This window comes from Archocentrus centrarchus, chromosome 6 (assembly GCF_007364275.1).
Source record: "Archocentrus centrarchus isolate MPI-CPG fArcCen1 chromosome 6, fArcCen1, whole genome shotgun sequence".
Classification (NCBI taxonomy): Eukaryota; Metazoa; Chordata; class Actinopteri; order Cichliformes; family Cichlidae; genus Archocentrus; species Archocentrus centrarchus.
Window position 1 is genome coordinate 19,254,666 of NC_044351.1, and position 20,537 is coordinate 19,275,202.

The window sequence follows — 20,537 nt, forward strand, 5'->3', positions numbered from 1 at the left end:
TCGTTCTGTAAAAGGCAAACAATTTATTTCCGCCATAAATGCTGCTTACAGGAATTTCAAAACCCCTGAATGCAGCCTGTGAGATATTTATCATCTTTGAGGACTGAAGAGGCAAAAATTGTGTGCATAATTACACTCTAGGGCAGTGAACATCAACTGGCGGCCTGCGGGCCACATCCAGCCCACCAGAGATTTCCATCCGGCCCCCCAAATATTACTGAAATCAAGACTAGCCTAGTGAGGAAAAAAATGTGAAGAGTTCAGATGCAAAAGCCCCTAAATGCCACCTCTTTCAAAAATGAGATAATATTTATGTAATCCTTTCCACCTGTACTATATGCCAATCAATCATATCACATCATAACCTGTTAAATATCCATCCCTGACTAGTCTGAATTATCAAAAGCCTCAAAACGCCACTTCCCATTGCCCATAAAAGCCTCCACGTCCCTTGAACCAATTACAATGCAAGATCGAACCATGTGACTTCAAGTATTTTCAGCATTGCGCTGCACTGAAGAGCCGGCTTTTGTTGATGGTGATCAGATTGTAAACACAGCTGAAGGTGAGTCTAGCCTTGTTTTGTGTAGAAAAAATGTTCGGCAATCAAACTTGTCTAACTAAAGGAAGTAAAAGTTGTAATGAGATTTCTGTTGGTTAACCTGCGGAAGGATCGTTACAGGCTGCCAAGCATACTCCCCAGCCTGCGTGGGGCTCCCGTCTCATTTGCTGTGAGGGTCTCTCAGGGTCTCTGAGCACTTCATATATTCCTATATTCATTAAAAAAAAAAAAAAGTCCAACAACAAAAACACCTCCTGCTCCCTGCTCTAGGGGCTCAGTACAGATTCAATACAGATTAACAGGCTGCCTGTCAAGTAAGAATATCAATAATGCTCTGCAATTAAAAAGTTTGATGAGTGGTGGAGAAGGACACAGAAATAACTGATTATTTAGAAGCCACTGCCTCATAGTTTCCCATAAGAGCAACCCCATTGAGGTCATTTTCCCTGTGGGAGGTAATTATGACTCAAAAACACTCAAATATATGCTTTTCTATCTGATGTAAAAACATGTGGGCCAAAGCATCTATAGGTCTATCCAGCTTCCTGTTAGTCATTGTGACAATTAGCATATTTATCACCAACCCCAATGTGTTATGCTTCTGTAAAATGTGAAGTAGAACGCTATAGTACAGCTACAGCCAGCATAGTCGAGTCAAAATCGTCCACTTTAAAGGTTAAGGCTGGCATGTGACATTGCTATATTTTTTTCTTACTGCTGACAAATCCACCAAAAGGACCAAAACTCCTGTGCAATGTCTGCTGCAACTGCCTTGAACAACTGGCCAGTGAAGTTTCCTTCAAAATATAATATCTAGATGTTGATTAGTGTAACTAGTGTAGTAGTGTAATTAGTGTAGTAGCAAACTGTATTGGAATGCAAATAATTAAATTCATTTAATTATTGTTCTTGACTCCAGTTTTTTAAAATTTATTTTGCTTTATATTGCTATATAAGCTGTAAAAAAAAAAAAAAAAAACTAGTACAGAAACTACTAGGATGATACTCTCCTGAAGACACTAAAGCCTGTGGACATCTATGGTCATGCAAAAAAAAAAACTGAAGGGTACACAAAAGTTTATGCAGACCTTTGTGTATGCCTTATGACGATGATATATGTGTCACTCTGACCTGAGTGGATCCTCGCCTACTTGTAGAAGCAGACATGCATCACTTCCAATACTTTGCTGTTTAAGGTTCTACATACAAGCTTACCATAAGCTTTGAAAATATGCCATATTGTGACGTTTTCAATACCAAAGTAACATATAATGAGGTCAAATTATCTCCAGCAAATTATCTGCCACAAAACAGCAAAACACTACTTCCAGTTTAAAGTGAACCTTTTATGCCATATATTTAGCATTACAGTGGTGAATAAACATATTAAACATGGCCAAAGTTTCAAATAATGAGGTCAGTATTGTATAAGTAATCCCTGTGAGCCATGGCTCATGGCTTCAGACAGCTCTAAACACTGTGTTACACAGTTTTTTCTACTCTTGGCTGTGCATAATGTCACAGAGAGAGGATATTCCTAATATTATCATCTCAGGCACACAGTTCTGGCTATGAGCACGGAAGCCCCACCCACTTGCTGTTCAAACCTTCTTTTTGCAAGGGACAGCCTATCAGAAGAAAGCTAGCTCAAGATAGCAACATGTAATATGCAAACAACAAATTAAAAAACATATGAATGAACATTTCACACACAAAAGGCTGCATTTGAGACTCAAATCAACAATAGTCATGTCCATCAATGAAAGAACAAGCTGCCCAGCACAGCAGTGCTGCTCACTGATGTGTTTTTGGAGAAAGTGGGAGCCAGGTGAACCTGGCTACACAGTGGGGTTGTATTTGTCCAGTCTAATCTTATTAATGTCATCTACCAGCTGAATGTGACAAGATAGATGACTGTGACACAACTTTGTTTCTTTAGTGGGGAAACATACATTCTGTGTTTTCGCTGAGGGTTGTTCAGAAGCCATCTGATGACCACAGGACCAGACGGAGGGCTAGTCCATGACTTCAGAGGCAGCAGAGAAAAGGAAGACACTGGGGACGCAGAGAAGAGAATCCTAAAACACACAAAAGACACTGAACATTAGCATTCTAAAACATTCAGGTATGGCCATTTTGCTTTGGCTAAGGTTATTCTGAATCTGCCGTGAAGTACTGTACCAAAATGCCAAATAACTGCAAGTCATTACTATGGCAGGAGTATTATTCTACAAGAGTCAATATTCTCATTTGAATGCTGATGAAATATCAAACAAATAATATTCCCAATCATCTTAATCCCTTTTAATGATGGAATCTCCCATGTTATGCAGACATGGGTTATTAGCTTCTTGTGATTTTCTCAGTGCCCCATAAATCTTCACTTGGGTTTAATTTCGGGTAACTGTGGAGGAATGTCTGCGACAATCAGCACTTCTCGGTATTGTTCACAAAGGTGTTTTTAGGTTCATTATCATGCTGCAGTACAAATGCGTCTCCACAAAGACGCAGTCCTGTGGATGTCTCTGATGACTACAGTGCTACTTCTCTCTTCTCAAGGTGGAGTGGATTTGGAGCAGATGGCCAACTCCAGAGTGGGCAAATAAATGAATAAATAAATAATTTAAATAAGAGTTGTGAAGCAGTTTAGAGACCACTACTCATCTTCTGAGACCACAACTAGACAGTACTTTTGCTGATTGGAGTCCTACTATTTTCACTGGAATTCTGTTTCTGTTAAAAAGTTGCTTTTCTACCGCTCTGTGACTGAAGCTTGATGATTTGATTGTGTTTACTTTTGGTGTGCTTGATTGTGCTTTGCACAACTGATCCAGTGTCCAGAAAGTGTTATAAAGTGCTATGCACTGCCCACTTACAAACCTTAAGTCTAGCAATGATTTGGACCCATTTACTAAAAATAATGATCCACTTTCTGTCACTTTTACTTACTTAGACCCATCACAATACTAATTATTTAAAGTTTGGCTGGATTAACAGGTCAACAATGGCTACAAGTTAAGTCACTTAAACAAATCTCTGATGACTCGATGGAAGCTTGAGTGGCATCTGTTTCTTTTTCATATGCACTGCACGCACCCTGAACTTTTATAGACATCACCCAAGAGAGCTGCATGTGAAAACCCAGCAGCAACTTCCAGGGCTGAAAAATAAAGCCAACATGAAGTGCCAAAAACTTGAGACTGACTCTGAAAGTGAGTCAACTGCCAAACATATAAAAAGCAAGGTTACAGCCTGTTTCCCTTTCACAACAGTATGACAGGGCTGATTTATTTATTTTTAATAACTCATCCACCTGGATATCAGAATTAGGGGTGTGGCTGCTTTGATTGACAGGTTTCCTGGCTTTACATCCACTAATTAGTCACTGAACTAGACCTCTCTCAACCGTGTTGGTACCTCTGGGAGCATTTTTAATGGAATTATCTGACACATGGCTTACTGAGTGGAACAGCCTGTCCAAGAAGTTTGTGCTTCAGTTTTAGAGAGTGAAATTCTAGTGTTTAGTCTGTTAATGCATCTGTACAGATTAAGTATGCAGCTTGATAAACTAGCTTACTGGGTTTGGCTGATTAACCTACCAAAAGGCTGTTGAGGCTTCAAAATGCAGTGTACAAAACAAATGAGTGATCTCACAGTGGCTATGTTCATCTTTTATACAGGTTAGGATGAGAATGAGAAAAGTCAAAGCAGACATAAAAGAGCCTTCACCCTGCCAGCTCTTTAAAACAAATTTCATGTAATCCTCAATTCAATAGATACAATATAACTCAAGGATATATGACTTTTTTGTACAAAAGAGTCAACATGATCAGTTCCCCTTAAATGATTTTGGTTGGATTGCTGATCTAGAAATAATACAGAACCTTCAAACCATCTTCTCCATTTGCTATAACTTCTTGTGTTTTTAAATGTTTCTAAATCCACAAAATAGCTTAAGATGTAAATGTTCCATAACTCACTGTGCTCGTTGGAACAAAAAGTGATAAAGAAAATGCAGGGATAGCCTCTTGATCTCTGCTTTTATGTAATAAAATGGTAAGAATATGAAGCCAGTAAATTTAGCACTTGACTTTGGATTTGTTGTGCATTACAATGAACCTCAAGGATGATCCTGCATGATACAGCAGACAAATGTGTGTTTAGGCTATATAGCATGTGAATATAAGCAACGAGAGAAGAGTAAGTATGAAGTTCCAGTTCAAATGCAGCAGTGTCTCCAATTGGTTACACCAGCCGACGCCTCTCTCCACCCTTTCAGCAGAGCACTGTGAAGTGCTGAGGAGTTAGTGTGAAAGCTAAGTGCTACTAAAATATCCTTCAGCATCATGTATTATTCACATCAACAGAAGAAATGTTCATAAACTCTATGTATCCTGTTTATTTGTACAAACTCTCACAGACGATTTGGCCAGAGCACTCTGTGTTACCTTGAAATCTGAGCCAATCCTCACTTATAGTTTGTACTTTAAATCTGAAATAAAAGGGCCTTTGACCACAGGTTATATGGAATTATATTAGGCTTGTCTGGGTAAGAGTCACTCTGAAAGGTTCATGCTGGACCCTGACTAACTTTCAATAAAAGTACACACTTCTGACCAAATGAATTGCCTCTCCAATTTAGTGCACACTAGAGGGGTACATCTGTTATTTATGATTAATATTACAAAATGTAAGTGTTAAATTTGGAGTTGTTTTAAAGACACTCAGGCATGAGGAGCCCAATAACGGATCATCAGTTTCACAATGATTGGTGAAATCACTTTGCCACCTCAGTCCCAGCTGTCACTTGTTTCTAATTCTTTCACTGGTGGATTGGTGGAAATACGCTTACTAAAGTATTGTTGTTTAATACAATCTGAAAGTACTAAATAAGAATTGATACCAATGCAATTTCAATTTCATGCAGCTTTTTAACCTCAGACTACATTACATTTTTACATCAGCAGTTGCATGTAAATATGTTAACCCTTTTAAAATATTAAACACTGTTGCAGATTTAATTAATAATCATTCAACAGAATAACACTGACAGAAAAAAAGGAATACATTCACTTTGTCTTAGTAAATGTTCTCTTTCAAACCTCACTCAGTATCTCATTATGGGAAGTGCCCTCTGGTATGACCAATCACAGAGGGCACTTACCATAATGAGATACCACACTTGGTTTTCAGAGAACAGGGGTTACCCTGGTAACCAAATGTTACTAATACCTTATCAAGGTTTTCACTTATTGGAATACTTTAAATTATTATTGCAAATGTTACTTAACATCCAGAATACCTCTTCATCACTGAATTCTTCAATTTCTAAAGCAACTGAGAGGTTAAAAAAAACCCAAAACAAACAAAACTGATTTTAAAGTTTCCAAATAAAGCTCATCTGTCTCAATATATGGTATGTGCATACAGAATTTTTCACACCTGCTCAATAGTGTGTATGCTAGTACTATATAACTGCATCAGAGACAAAACACGTGTCTGCTGTAGGCTGTATCTTCTGTAACTTTGATCTTGTGGTCAAAACACTTTAATTTTAGACTAGAGGTGAAATAATCTTGTTTTCACTTAAGCGTTCCTGTTCTCGGTCTCTTACCCTTCTAATTATACTGCCGAGTAGCAGACAGATACATAAATAACAGGAACAGAGTCAAGTTGTGTATTTTAACTGTATTCAAAAACCACTGAGACACAGACTCATACTGCATTGTTTACCTCCTATATTCCTGAGTCATGAGCATTTTGCCTGCAGTCCCTCTATATGTACGAGGCTCAATTGTAGAAAATACAAAGACAGAGGACTTTTTCTTTTAACTATGTGGCTGCACAAACACTCGACAGTCCAGTGAACTCTCAAGCACAAAGAAGCTTTGCCTAAATTTCAAATGCGAAAATAATATATAAACCCACTTTTTTTTTTTTTTCAGACTTTAACTCAGTTGCAGTTTTTCATAGACAATGGCCTGAATTTAAATAACACTGCACAGAAAAGACTAATATCAATAAACCATAAAATGGAGTTGATGGATCCACCCTGCTGAGAGCAGTACGCTGCTAATGTTTATAAATAAAATACCAAAGACACTGTTAATTAAGTGGCATTTAAAATGATTTGTTGTATATAAGGCAAGTAAATAAACCTACCTGTGTCAATCCTTTAGTTGAAGGTCCTTATAGCTACTGAATTTTAATGACCCTTTTAAGAAATACCGTATCACTTCATAACAGCAACGCTAAGCTAATACTCGCACACAGGTTCACACCCACCATTTCCTTTGATATGTTCAGCACTGCGTAAAGCTTCACTACTTTAAGGCACCAGTAAACCAGATGGGTGATTAAAAAGTGTGAAATTATATCAGCGAATCTAAAAAAAAGAAAAAAGTGCAGCCTTCTCTTTGCGAATAGTTAATGGACAGGAAAAATCAATTCGACACAATTTGTTCCACACAGATTGTCATCTATTAAAGATTCCATTTTCCATAAATTAAACCATTACATGAAAACTGCAGGCTTTTTCCATGATGTGCATGTGTATAAGTAGCCATTTTACAGCAAGAGGATGAGTTATAGCTGAGATAATTGTCTCCATAGTGAGCGGTGATCGCCCACGTGCAAGGCTGATACACAGCAGGTGGGAGGTGAACATACTGTACAAACACTTACACTCTACTCTTTGCACTGAATCTCCTCCATAACTGGAAAATAGCCAGGCAGCAAACCCTATATGGAGGTCAGCAGCAGTGTATACATGTGCAGTTATGCTCTCAAATAGGATTTTCAGAGCCTGTTTCTGTTTTGATTTACATTTCCAGGTTTTGCAAATGTGATTTAATGTAGCTGTCAGATTACACAACCAATTGGTTACACGCTTTGCAGTTAGGTTTCATTAATTTTCAGTATGTTCACAGGTTATATGGCCATAAACCTGCTTTGTCTGTTTCCACTTTGGATTTTGATTGCCTTCTTCTTATAGCATGCTTTCTACAACCCCTCAAGCACTTCTTCTAATCAGAGGAGCGTAAACAGATAAACAGTATGCTATTCAGAGGAAAGAAGAAAAAAAAAAACACATCATTACGTAAGAGATACTCTATTTTGGTCCATTGATAGTATTGTCCTTGAAAAAAATCTGTATATCTATCACATAACTAATAAAAAGAGAGAAGCTTTTTTAAAACTCTGATTTCACAGCAGAGGACCTGCCAGTGTTACTAGTTGAATCTAGGTAATTTTTTTGTTTATTATGGCACCTGTGGATATAATTTAGCATCAGGTGAAATTGCCTGAAATACGCTGAAGAAAATCGAATCCAGCAATTTGCAGTTTTCAGTCATGTGACTAGCATAGAGTCCTGGAGGCCAAAAACCCCATTACGACATGATGGCAAACGTGTACGTGCCATAGAACTGCAGCACAAAGCTGCCAATTTCACATTATTTGCAAACAATTAACATTTAGATTATATGTTTACCTTTCAGAAGAATAAGAACAACAACAACAGCAAATCACAAAAAAAAAAAAAAAAAAAACAGTGCAGGTTTTGGGCCTGTTTCAAGCATTTCAATTTGGTTATTTCATTTCAGTTGTATTTATACAGCACCAAATAACAGTTGCCTCAAGGTGCTTTATATTGTAAGGTAAAGACCCTACAATAATACAGACTTAAGACAGAAAAGTTTCTGAGCAATGTTTACTCATATCTTCTGGAGAATATCTTACCTTACACACCTGTCAGGATGAATGCAGGGGTCAAACCCCCCCAAATTTTTCACATAAGAGGGGATTTATATACTTTGCCCTATTCTCACCTGCTCTGCTCTTTCCCTATTCTCTGTCATGTCTGTGTCAGCCCTGTATTTTACAGACTGAGCCAATGGATATATTCTAAGGCAATTAGTCCAAACCTGTCTGTGCACTGTTGCTTCACCTTAATGTCATCTGTCTCAGGGTCCTGAGGATTAAAGTCATTACTGTTAACTTTACGGGTACTTTTGTTTGCACTTTCAGCAACTGTTAACAAGGCTTCCTGAAATAGCAGATGGAGTGCTTATCCTCATAAAGAGTGGAAGAGAGAGCTCAGCAGGTGTTGTTCTGGTCAGCTGTCAGTCCACCTCTGTGGCACTTCTGCTTAATTGCTTCCCACCAGTGCAAACTTGGAGCTAAACATTATATTACTGCAACTGTGTTTGGGAACTAAATAAATAAAAGTGTTAGATTATTTTTTTGTCCCTTTTGCCTTTATTTGATAGATAATGTAGCGTAGACAGGAAAAGTGAGGGGGGGGGGGGGGGGTGATGGCACACAGAAAATGGCCCAGGGTGCACTCAGCCAGGATGCTTCTGGAAGGGCTTGCCTTTGGTGCATGGATTGCCTACTTAACGAACTACAGTGGGGTCTGTAAAGGTGCTAGATTTGTGAGAATCAGCTAAATTAAGCGCAACACCTAAAATCCTGCATTTAAACTCAGGTCTTGTGAATGTGCACAAAACAAAGTTACATGTGGTTTTCATCTGGATGAAACACTGTCAAATCAATGGTGAGTTCTACAAAGCTATCATTAGTTATCTATCTAAGGCCTCAGTCATACAGGCTTAGAGAACAATTGGAAACCTCTGGTTGGTAGGGAAAAATATGTATTCCCCATCTAGGTGGCAATTGGTTGCTGGAGGTTGCTGGCTGTCATTGGTTGAGATCAGTCGCAAAGAGAGTGCTGTACCAAAAACCCCCTTACAATAGTTTTGGTCACTAGCATATTGCTGCAGTCACCCTTAGTTTGCATGAAAAACACTGATTCAGCACCATATGCCTATTCGTAGCCAGTTTCACCTAGGCACGGCAAGGATCCACTTCCCAACCAGTTGGGAAATACACACTTTCCCTAACGACTAGAGGGTGCTTGGAGATCAATGACTGGTCTCTAAGCCTGCATGACTGGGGCTTTAGCAATCAATTTCATAGCAACTGCCAGCAACCACATGCCAACCAGTTGGGGAATACTCACTTTTTCTAGGTCTGTGTGACAACCAGGGTTATTATAGTTAACGAAAACGAACGAAATAACGAAAACTGAAATTGAAAAAACATTGTCGTTAACTGAAATAAATAAAAACTATAATTAAAAGGAAAAAACGATAACTAATTAAAACTGAATTGTGAGTTTACAAAACTAAGTAAAACTAACTGAAATAATCGATAAACTGACTTTCATTTACTTGTTTTTTTTTTTTTTAAGCCTTGTGGATTGATATGAAATCATTTTTTTCCGCTCTCCGAGTTTAAGCTGGGAGCGCCATAAGACAACTGTGTGAGTGCGCATGTGCGTGCGCATGTGCTGGTCCGCAAAGTAATGGCTGCGGTCTGCAGAGAAAGCGGCAGAGTCTCGTATGGAGGTTCTTTGAGTACAAACACCTGCACACGACCATAAGGTAATTAACACACACAATCCAGCTACACAAGCATAAATGTGGACATGAGGTCGACAACTTCCGTAGGTTGTGTACAGAGGCCACAAAGACCCTGCAAGTTTAATTAGCAGCATCTAACCAAGCTAGCTCCAAAACAGAAGCAGCTTCAGGTGGTGAGAACATCAGGATGCAGCTGGATTTGAGCTTTGACTCCTTCAAAGAGTTTGTTTTTGTCAAACACCACATTTAGGCGTTATTAATCTGCTGCACTGATGCTGAACTTTATTGTGGAGTTTATTGTAGAATTTATTGAGTTTGGGAATTCATGTTTTTCTTTGTTTCTCCCTGTTGATGTTCATGTGTGTCCTTAATATTACACAAATTTAGCATGTCTTGTGAACAGTTGGTTGTTGAATATATTTCTTTAAATGGTATCTTTTTGTCATTACACAATAGTCACTTTTGCACCTTGAATCTTGCACCTGATTAGGTATGAAAATACTAAAACTAATACTGAAACTAACTGAAACTAACTAAAACTATGCATGAAACCAAAAATAAAAACTAATAAAAACGAGAAAAACCACTCTGAAAACTAATTAAAACTAACTGAATTAGAGAAAAAAAAGTAAAAACTAACTAAAACTAAACTATAATGTAAAATCCAAAACTATTATAACCCTGGTGACAACATTGTGTAAAAAAACAGCTTCCAAATTATTTGATGGCACACTGACTCAATAGGAAGAATGGCTTGTCTTTCACTCCTCTCCACACTCCAAATATTTGTTCTGGCACAATCTAACTTGGGTGGATCTGAATTATTCTCCTCTGAGAGGTGCATAAAGCTTTACGACGCTATGCCACATATCACTAATCTTCAACTGGCTATGAGGAACATAGCCTAAAACAGGGAAAAAAAAGATTGTCAACTCTTGTGAAAAAAATGTGAAGTTGTGAAGCAAAGTCACAAAAACACAAAAATTTAAAACATAACAGAGGTGTCTGTTTTTTATTCAAAATATTGTGAATAATAAAACCCCGGTACACTGTTTCCCAGAAACAGAATCACACAAAAAGCAGTGTAGTCTCATAGCCCAGGACTATACACAATGTAAATTATATCATGAGAAAGGTGTTATCCATAAGTGCAATATATACTCCATAAGTGCAATATATACTAGAGTTGTGCCGATGAATGATTTTATCAGGGATTTTCAATGAAGGCAATTTTGATCTAATTTCCCCACTGACGCATTAAATTAATATTATCATTATTCTGAGATTCATAAGTTAAATCTACAAAGCCACAGTTTCATTTCAGACCTCCACATATATATCCGACACTTGTCTGCACAGGTGTGCACGTACAAGTTCATGCCTCGACTTCTACATGCTTTGAAGTTAATGTGTGTGTGGAGTGGCTACAAGGATCCATTGTAACCAACATCAAATGTGAGAAAGTAGGAGAAGGAATATACCTGACTGATGGACTGATTTTTATATCAGAGCGTAATGCGACAGTGCATTTGCAGAGATTCTCATTTAGCTCGTCCCCTTAACTTTTCCCACGGGGCATTTCTGTTGGTGAAAAACTCAGCTGTGTGTGGAGAAGGGCACAGTGAAGAGTCCACGAGTCACAGGTGAGCCATTTTACAAAGAAAAAATCTAACTGGACAAGTTAGTAGAACTGTTGGTATAAGTAAAAAAAAATTAAAGAGCTGGTAAATGTCATGACTTAATAATGTTATAGCTGTACAGCTAACATCCGGAACTTATGTTCAGTAGTTATGGTCAGCTAAATCAATCAGCGCTGTATGCCAACATGCAAACGTTTCTTTAGACTGGAAGTCAGGAATAAACTCCAGGTGTGCATGTTTCTCTTTCACCTGTGCTCTGTTTTGTTTGTTTTTTTTTTGGACACACATTGTATGCTGTGGATTGTGGATAGCGCAACCATAATGGTAGGCTCCTCTAAGACGATTGGACTATGAAGCAAATCACCCAGCTCGAATAAATTATATACAGTAACCAGTACTGGATATTGGATCAGTCCCATTTTGAAAGCTGAAGTTGACCCTTTTTGCTTTCATCATCTAGCTGTTTTTAAACAGGACACAAAACAGCGAGAGGTAGCTCACACTAAGAAACCAAGGACTCCCCACTCAGCACAACTCGACTCGACATTGTTTGTAGTGTTTGCCATTAGGTCCTGGTACCAGGTAACAGATAGTTTTTTAGTACCCACTCAGCCAGGGTTCCAAGCGATATGAGGCGATCCCAAAAATGTGACATCGAAGAACAGCATGCTGATTGGCCAGGGTGTGTCGTCATTAGCTGTGTCACGAGAGCAACTCCTGCACCAGAATCAAATGCGACCAAGACGTTTCCATGGTGGTCTCATGGTGGCAGACGAGAAATGAGAGTATATCAGGAAGTCTCAGAGCTAATGGACCCGTTGAGTTGCATGACTTCTGCCTGTGTTGCTATATCAACTCCACCCACATTGAGGTGGTATGCAATTGTAATGAAAACAAAAGAAAACCGTTTTAAGTCGAGTTGAGTTGCACTGAGTAGGTACTAGGAGAAAAGTGGCATTACAGAGTAGCAACTTGTCAGTCACACTGCCTGTCCCAAAGCATAGTTTGCTTTATCCTCCTTTTTGACTCTGGGGACCCTAATTTATAAAATGAACATCATGTTATCTTAATACAGCTTGTAACAAGATATTAAGACCATGAACCCATCATCATTTACTGAGGACACCGATCAAGGGAGCCAAAGCATAATTTTGCCATAGACACCTCCTGCTGGCCATTAGAAAGAATGCAGGTTTAAGGCAATTTTGCGTCAGCTTCACTTTTTAAACTTGGAAGCTATGTCCATCTTTTATATACAGTCTGTGGTCTCATGGAACCTACCAATGATGCAAAAACATCTTAACTTGACAAAGCATAAAGCTTTTTAGTCTGAAGATGGTGAATGAAACCTTTTTATAAAGACTGAGTGCCACATGGTGACACTCTAGTGCTGAACTTGCCAATAGCAGAACATCTGGTGTCAGTCTTCAACCCAGTGCCAGCGGAGAGGACACTGTTTTTTTTTTTTTTACAATTGTAAAGTTGACAATTACATGTAGCTGCATTTTTTAAATATATTTTTTTCTTCTGATCTGATCTATGAGCAATCAGTGTATTATTTTTGTGTTGACTGCTCACTGTATGACATGTCCTCTTGTTAAGAAAACTCACTGATTGGCTCTAACAAAAGTTTCGGGTTGATAAACATTTTTTACTCTTGCAAAATAAATGACATTCGTAACTAACATAAGTAATTGCAGAGGCTGATTCAGTGCATTTTGCTTGTAAATAACCCGTTTCTTACACAGTTTCCCATCAGTATACTGGGAAGCACTAGTCCAAAGTGTCAGCAGAGTGTCTGAAACCTAAAACCTGTGCCTGGTTTCTAAAATAGTGGCATGAGACCGATCCATCGAGGTTGGACACGATGTGGGCTTGTTGGTTAAACACAAATTGAATCAAATCAGTCTTCAAAGTGCATGATCCCTCCTCTGCTGGACGGAATATTTTGGAATCTTCAAGACAAGCAGAGAATAAAATCTTATATTCTGGCTCGCACAAGCAGCTTCCTCGAGCCAACTGTGGCTTCTTCACCAGCATGTGAGCTGAGCTGCAGTTAGCAGGCCCAGTAACCAACAGGCTGAAACTGCTGTGCTCAACATTGGTAGATAAACACCCTATGATCCTCTTCTCTGGAGTCCATGAGTGTGTGAATGCAAAAATGCACGTGTTTGTGTGGAACACTGTGGCATGTTCACTTTGTGATCCCTCAGTGTGTTTACCAATCTCAAAGCTAACGAAGCAAGTGCTTCCACAAAGGGCTGCCAAAACACAGACGACAGCTAATAAAAGATGGCATTCATTCTAACCCAGTACTTATTCACATGCCTGTGCACAGCAAAATGTCAAGCCACCCTCTCAGTTATGGTCCGAGAGAAACACAAAAACAAGCCCGTTATTTTTGCAACAATGGACACAGCTCAGATATTTTAATATACTACAAGATGAAAACACCAAAAGCAAACAACAACAACACCAGCTATTATTGATGGATTCAATACATAAATGCACACACTGGCAAAATACAGTAATGGAAAAACATTTAACTCGGGGTAATTATATACTGGAGAAACAAATGAGCACTGTTCCAGGAAAACAGTTCATTTCCACCTTGCATCGGTACTGAATAATCAACGTAGTCCATTAGTGTGCTTCAAAAACACAATGCACACATTTCTAGCATGGGAAATGCATGTAATGGGATATTATAACATCTCGCCAAACTAAAGACTAAGCACTTTCACTATTCAAAGTCCTTGCTTGAGAGCACAAGATTCAATTAGTGAATTTCAATGCAGAGTGGTGGAAGCATCACTTGCTATTCAGACTTTATATCAGTCAGCTAGCCTCAATCTCTGTCCTTTCTCTTACTGCATACACAATGACAAGCTTGCAATTGTGGTGACTGCACACTTACCTCAGAAGTGTGTGCCTGTGCTGTAGATAATAAGACGGACTTTATGGCCATTGCCATCTTGATTTTCTGGAGCTAGAAGTTACCATATTTAGATGAGAGGGTGGCTTGTAAGTTATCAACTAATGCTGGCAAACTTGGTTAGCAATAAACTGTATGGTGCAATGCACAACCATAGATACCAGCTAATCAGTGCTAAGTAACATATAAATATAATACTAAAATTTCACTCACCAAAATTGGAGCAATGACTTTTTGGATGTGCTTTTCCACACAGCAGGCCATATTATTTTGTCAGTTAATTCCAAAAGAGAAAAAAAAAACTTCAATAGGCACCAATGCCAAAAACAGGTCCAGCTCAGTGATTTGAAATGGAGGAAGTGAGGTCTCGCAGACATTTATCCCTGCAGCTGCCTGTGTCAGAGCAAAAGTCATTCCAAGTGGCCACATATCTAACTTTAAACCTTAGCAAAATCCAAACACATGATTTAAAGAAAAATCCTTGAGACAGCTGTTATGAAGGGAGAAATTAGCAATACAGACCAAAACCGATTTTTATACCAGGCTGTATAATGTATTTTATCTCTGTCTCTGAACATGAGGACTGCCTCAAGCGGCCATTTAAAGAACTGCAGTTTTTGGCACATCTGCATTGGCTTCATTTTTCAGGCCTTAAGGTTCCTGCTTGATGTAAATGCATATATCCCATCATCAGGACAGGATAATAGGTGGTCTGTGGAATGCCTGCTGTGTTTCAATCAGTGCACTGGATAGCAGTCCTGACCTGGTGTCAGCTCATCAAGTTAAATAATTTTGATTTCTGAGAGCACCCACTATGTCTGTCTCTCCCTCTCCAATCAACATCTTGGAGTGTGCTGTGTCCCTACTTGTCCCTCCATGATACTTTATTCAGTAGCAGGACTTAGCCTGCCATCAGAAAAACCAACAAATGACATTTCTTTGCAGGGACTTGAGAGCATCCCCACACTCGGAGAAATCAACTGCTGAGAAGCACTTCCAGAGACAAGAATGTGGAGACAGAAGAAAAGCTGACAATGTGGAATGATGAGCTCTGTTTCACATCAAACACTAATTACTCTTGTTTAATGCAGGACAACGTAGTCACAACTCTTGACCTCTTGACAGAGTCTGTAATGAAGTAACGTACACACTCATACCGTTACCTTCTGTTCTACTCTCATATGTTAAACTTAAAAAAAAAAAACACTCCAGTGCAGTTACCTTGTACATGCTGTGAGAAAGATGCTGCTAGAAGCAATAATGTCACTTTGCATTTCATTACTGCGCTGCATACTGCCAGCACAGCATATTTATGTACTGAAGAGATATTGTCAATTAGCACTAAAATGTATTATCACATTATTATTTGAGGTAAATTGTGATTAATGATGCATTGCACAGCATGGACAATGTGCTGTTTACAGTACCTGAGGGACGCTGGTGTTATAAACCAAGCAGTTTTTTTTTTTTTTTTTAATTTAGAAACTACAATCAGGCACTATGAAAGTTTCATTTACAAACACAACTTTTCTGCTTCACGTTTGAGGTTATGCCTCATGCATTCCCAAAATACCGTGTAAAGTATTTACACTACAAGCAATAAATCAGTTTAACAAAGCAAATTCAATTGTATGACCTCCAGTCATGCAATAAAGTACATTTTTACAGGACTCTATGTAATCCTGTGAAAATCTAAGTACATCCTTCCTGCTTCCATAGGAATTAAGAGGGTAAGCAGCAGTCCGGTGCTACTAATTAAATGCACTTAACTAACCAATCATCAGTAAGTGTGGCCAACTCTATAAAAGCAGATGTTTTGGCAGTTTACTGGTCTGGAGCATTCAGATGTGTGGTGACACAATGCTACAATCTTCCCAGGAGTTGACACCCCAGCAGTTCACCCCAAGGTCAGACCTTGCGATACTCAGAGAAATTGCAAAAAACCCAAGAGGTGCATCTCAGACTCCGCAGACCTCAGTTAACATCTTAAATATTAAAGTTCATGACAGTGCAATTAGGAAAAAAAAGAAAAGAAAAAAACAACATGGCAGCAAGGTTAGATTTGCAAAGTTGCATCTGAACAAACCACAAGGCAAGACAGAACAACATCCACTGGACAGAAGAGACCAAAGCGGAGATGCTTGGCCATAATGAGACAGTGCCGTGTTTGGAGAAAACAAAACACAGCATATCAGCACAAACACCTCATACCAACTGTCAACCACGGTGGTGGAGGAGTGATGACGAGGGCTTGTTTTGCAGCCACAGAATGTGCTTAGTTTTACAAAAGGACTGCATAGAGTCTTACAGAAACCTTCCTTTTCACGTGACTGTATGGTGAAATTAAACTTTGAGTTCTAACAGAGCTGAACACAGCTCAGCTGTGTGTACAGCGTGCACCCAAACAAAGAGCTGAGGGGCACAGAACAAGATCATGACCCCTTAAAATGTCAGTCCCTTCAGCCTTCTTATTGCAATGGCCAATACCTCTTTTCCTGACTGGTCCCTTTTAGACAGAATGCCACAAGCAGACAGCTGGGACTACAGACCGAAGCACTTCCAAAGCAGGAACTTGACTTTTGTTGATTTGAAGAAGAAGCCAAATAAAGGGGGGTGGGGGGCACTCAACATACTGTGGATATAAATAGCACTTAGCAATCTTTGTCAGGTATATTAAAGACTTGTAGAGAGGGTTTAAAGCATAGAAGCAAGGATATATACAAAGTAGGTATATAAAAATGCTTGCTATTTTATGATGAATCTTCTGATGCCACGTGAGATAAGTGAAGCCAGCTGGTGTTTCCTATTTGAGTTTGTGCTGAGGGAGAGTGTCTTCTGTGTTACACACAAAGGCATTTGTGCTTGCTTTCACTATTCTCACCAACTCAAAGACCTGCATGTCTTTGAGTAGTCTTGGTTGTTGAGGATCTCTTCAGTAAATACAATAGATTGATAAGGTTGTCATCAACTACAGGTCAGTGATTATCACAACTGTACTGTTACTGTGCATATTTAGCTATGGCCAGGAACTGTATACAGTAATTTTTAATAGTGTACCTTTTTAATTCACTCTCTGAACTTCAGAAATGAGACACACTCGGCCACATATGGCTAAGCAAAGGGGCTATACTGTAATTCAAATTATTTTGTTAACCTGATTATTTCCATTATTTCATCTTGAATAGCACAAGAAACCACAAGAGCAACACATTGTAATAAATGTCCTCAACAAGGGATGTTATAGACAAATCTATGTTGCAGTCTATGCTGACTTCATAGACTGAACCTAGTCCAGCATGTCCCACAGATGATCACATTGAAATCCAGAGAGTCCAGAAAACAAGTTCACAACATAAACTCTTTAGGGCCACTGTTATCAGGGAATACTGTTGCCATTAACAGCTGTATGTGACGAATACGAGGATCAAAGATTTCCCAGCAGAACATTACCCAAAGCATCACTCTACTTCTCCCAGCTTGCTTTTTTCCTATAGTGCAACCTTCTGCCATCTCTTTACCAAATAAACAACACTGCACCCAGTTATCCACATAATACAGTTTGGTCCATAATTTAGCCACCACACGGGTAAACCTATATCTAATTGCATACAGCTACTTTACATTCTATTGATATTTATTTATCAATTAACTTCATTAGTTATTTCCTCCAAGTTATAAACATGTCTATTAGACCCCATTCCCACAAGACTGCTCAAAGAAGTCTGACAATTAATTAATGCTCCAATCTTAAATATGATCAATCTATTTCTATTAATGGGCAACAGACCACAGGCCTTTAAGGTGACAGTAATTAAACCATCACTTAAAAGCCATCACTCGACCCAGCTGTCTTAACTAATTATAGGCCAATCTCTAACCTTCCTTATATCTAAAAATTGGGGAATCTTCATCACATACTAAGGTTAATAATGGAATTCCACAGGGTTCTGTGCTAGGACAAATTCTGTTTACATTATAAGTTTCCGTTAGGCAGTATTATTAGAAGGCATAGCATACATTTTCAGTGCTATGCAGATGATACCCAGCTTTAGTTATCCATAAAGCCAGATGACACACACCAATTAGTTAAACTGCAGGAACGATTTAAAGACATAAAGACCTGGATGACCTCTAATTTCCTGCTTCTAAATTCATATAAAACTAAGGTTTTGTTCTGAGCTCTAAACATCTTAGAAGCATGGTGTCTAACCAGATACTTACTCTGGATGGCATTACCTTGGGGGAATCGGAGTCATTTTTGAACAGGACATGTCGTTCAATGCTCATATTAAACAAATATATAGGACTGCATTCTTGCATCTCCGCAATATTTCTAAAATTAGAAACATCCTGTCTCAGAGTGATACTGAAAAGCTAGGTCATACATTTATTACTTCTAGGCTAGACTACTGTAATTTATTGTTATCAGGCTGTCCTTGAAAGCCCTTCAGTTGATCCAAAATGCTGCAGCTAGAGTACTGAGAGGGACTAGAAAGAGAGAGCAGATTTCACCCATATTGGCTTATCTTCATTGGCTCCCTGATAAATCCAGAATTGAATTTAAAATCCTTCTCACATACAAGGTCTTGAACAATCAGGCCCCATCTTATCTTAAAGGCCTCATAGTATCATATTACCCCAATAGAGCACTTTGTTCTCAGACTCCTGGCTTACTTGTGGTGCCTACGATACTTAAAAGCAGAATGGAAAGCAGAGCCTTCAGCTTTCAGGCCCCTCTTCTGTGGAACCAGCTCCTAGTTTGGATTCAGGAGACAGACACCCTCTCTATTTTTAAGATTAGGCTTAAAAGTATTCTTTTTGATCAAGCTTATAGTTAGGGCTGGATCAGATGACCCTGAACCATCCCTTAGTTGCGTTGCAATAAGCCTAGGCTGCTGAGGGGTTTCCCGTGTTTACTCACCTGTTTTCACTCTCTATGTGTTTATACACCTCTCTGCACTTAATAATTAGTTATTATTAATCTCTGGCTCTCTTCCACGCTGTGTCTTTTGTCCTGTCTCGCTCCCCTCACACCCAACCCATCACAGCAAATGGCTGCCCATCCCTGATCCTGGTACTGCTGGAGGTTTCTTCATGTTAAAAGGGAGTTTTTCGTTCCCACTGCTGCCAAGAGCTTGCTTATAGGGGGTCACTGGGGTTTACTCTGTACTGTTGTAGGGTCTCTGCATTTGCAAAGGCATTGTCCAGTTCAGCAACACCGAAAAGGCCTGGAAGACCACAGAAGACAACTAAAGTACAGGATGAGAGAATTATTTACATGCTTAAGATCATGTATCATTGTCAAGGTCTACAATCAAGAGATGCTTTCATGAATGGAAATACAGAGGGTTTACAGCAAGGTGTAAACCACTGGTTGTACTCAAGAACAGGACAACCAGATTAGATTTCTAACAGAAATCATCTAAAAGAGCCTGCATAGTTCTGGAAAAAAATATTTGTATAGATGAAACTTGTACAAGATGATGAGAAGAGAAACATTTGGAGAACAGCTCATGATCTTAATGGTGAAACATGGTGGCGGTACTATTATGGCATGGCCTGTATGGCTCTCAGTGCAACCAGTCACTAGTGATTATTGGTGATGTGACGTCTGATAGAAGCAGCAGGGTAAATTCTGGAGGGTACAGGGCTATACCCCCTGCTCAGATTCAGCCAAATGCTGCAAAAGCACTCAACTGCACTTCACAGTGCAAATAGATAATGGCCTGAAGAATACTTCAAAAGCAACCCAACAGTTTCTCAAGGCAAAGAAACTGAATATTCCTCAATGCCATTCATCTGATCTCAACCCAATAGAGCATGCTTTTCAGTTATTAAATACAAAACTGAAGACAGAAACACCCACAAGCAAACAGCAACTCAAGGCTGCAGTACAGGCCAGGTAGAGCAGATCAAGGGAAGAAATGCAATATTTGGTGATGTCCATGGGTTCTAGACTTCAGACAGTCACTGAC

The 20,537-nt window shown here is 39.0% G+C and overlaps 1 protein-coding gene across 2 annotated transcripts in view; it reads right to left on the reverse strand.

Annotated features, from left to right (window-relative positions):
• Window positions 1–20,537, reverse strand: part of otud7a (OTU deubiquitinase 7A) — a 48,607-nt gene that overhangs the window by 22,230 nt on the left and 5,840 nt on the right. The window contains exon 2 of one of the 2 annotated variants that reach the window (XM_030731778.1): window positions 2,515–2,640. The exons of the other annotated variant lie outside the window; for it this stretch is intronic. The gene's annotated coding sequence lies outside the window, so the exon portion shown is untranslated. The remainder of the gene's footprint in view (window positions 1–2,514; window positions 2,641–20,537) is intronic. 2 annotated transcript variants of the gene reach the window in all.